Source organism: Echinops telfairi, unplaced genomic scaffold (genome assembly GCF_000313985.2).
Source record: "Echinops telfairi isolate 266 unplaced genomic scaffold, ASM31398v2 ScPeMD7_1;HRSCAF=3_0, whole genome shotgun sequence".
NCBI classification, from domain to species: domain Eukaryota; kingdom Metazoa; phylum Chordata; class Mammalia; order Afrosoricida; family Tenrecidae; genus Echinops; species Echinops telfairi.
The window spans coordinates 26,322,743-26,324,797 of NW_022103896.1; the positions used below are offsets into that span (position 1 = coordinate 26,322,743).

Sequence of the window (2,055 nt, forward strand, 5' to 3'; positions counted from 1 at the left end):
ATTTCCAACTCATAGCAACCCTCCAAGACAAGGATGAACTGCCCCTTAGGGTTTCCCAGTCTGTAAATCTTTACTGAAACAGACAGCTTCATCTTTCTTCCAAAGAACAGCTAGTGTGTTTGAATTGCCAACCATGTGGGTTTTAAAAACCCAAAGCTTAACCCAGTGCACTAACAGACCTTAAATATGCCAATATATACTTTAATTTTCTAACTAATAACAGTCTATTGTTTCATTCCTGATTATCATGATAAGAACTAGCATCTATTGGTAGCTGAAAATTAGAAATTATTAGAGTACAAAAACTATGTGCCTTTTAAAAGTGGTAACATATAACAGTACATTTATCTTTGGCTTTGTTTAGTGATTGTAATGATTTGATAATGCTACATGTTATTCTGAATGAAAATGAAGTGTTAATTAGCTTGCATATCTATAATCAGGGAATAAGCTGCAGTTTCTGAAATGGTCAGCAGAGAGCCTCAGGAAGGTTACTGCAGTTAATCCTCTCTCAGCTTCTCAGAGAGTAATGATTAAATCATGTCAATACTTGAAAACTAGTGGCTACATGCACCAGTTTATTTAAAAAGGGGAAGGATACTCAGTAAAGTTCATTGCGTACATAGGAGGAAAGAAAGGGATATTTGCAAGTGCATTGTTCGGGCTCCTTGGTCAATTGCTCTGTGGGTTATATATTACAAGCTTCACATCATCTTCGGGTATTTTATTGGCCTGTTCACAGAAACTCACCACACCCACGCTGGATCCAACACGTGTTCAATGAGAAACTGAAGACCAAAGCCTACTTTGGGAGCAGATTTAGATTTTTTTTTCGAATGAGTAAATTTCAAAGTTTGAATGAATTTAATTTTACAACAGTTTACAATGGTAAACTCATTCAAATTTAAATTTTCAACTTATTTGTTAAAAATATTTATAATTCACACACCAAAAAACCCTATTTTATTGGTTCTCCATATGCAAATATGAAAAATAATAATTTTACTTCTCTGAAAAATCATGTCAGATTATTAGGCATAATGAACTCAAGCCATTGTAAAATTAATTATGCATATTTTAGTATTTTAGATAACATGTACTAATTTACTTAAGAGAGAGAAGTGTTATAATGAGCCTCTGAGAACAATTTAGAAATTTCGCTTGAGTTCTTTTGAAATTTAATACGATGATGATATATGTTAAATAAAGTAGTGATAATGATAATTAATAATAATTTACTCATGTCAGGACATGTTCTATAATAGGTATGCATGGAATCATGATTGTAGCCACTTTAAAGATGAATGAAACAGAGGCTCATAGCGATTAAAGGACTTCTTCAAGGTCACCCAAATGCCACATGGCAGAGTTTGGATGGAAAATGGAGTTTTTCTCAACTCCAACTCCACACTAGCAACTATTACACAGCAATTGTTGGTCGGGCGTGCTGTTCTCCCCGGGATATTGATGAGAGCACAGCAGCTCCTAGAGTATCCGAATGACAGCCTTCCCTTCGTTCCCTCATATTTCCTGTTCTTTCTTCAGAGGAATACATACATTGGTCACTATTCTCTAGGCTTACCAATAAGGGGTCATCGATTCAACCTGATATAGAAAATTATCTCTCCATTTATTCTGTCCACGTGGAACAAAATCAGTATTGTTACAGTGGTTGTTTGTTGCCATCACACAAAACCCACCCGAGTTCTGTGCCACCCTCACCAGCCAGCCCATGTTAGAGCCCATGGGTGTAGTCACGTGTCACTCTCACTGCATCACTCTCCTTTGGCTGCTGACCCTCTATCTTGCTAAGCATGAGGCCCTCCTCCAGGTATTTGTATCCCCTGATAACATCTCTAAAAATCCCTGACATGGTGTCCTCTCTTCTTTGCCTCTAAGGAGCATTCTGGATGTACTTCTGAAACAAATTTATTCACTCTCCTGGCATTCTATAGTAAATCCCATATTTTTCACTAGCATAATTTCAAAGCACCCATTTTCTCTAGTTGTTCTTATTCATTATCTAGTATATATAATATAATGTGTTATATATAA

At 36.1% G+C, this 2,055-nt stretch overlaps 1 protein-coding gene across 2 annotated transcripts in view; it reads left to right on the forward strand.

Moving 5' to 3' along the window:
- Positions 1-2,055, forward strand: part of CSMD3 (CUB and Sushi multiple domains 3) — a 1,328,144-nt gene that overhangs the window by 277,210 nt on the left and 1,048,879 nt on the right. The window lies entirely within an intron of this gene.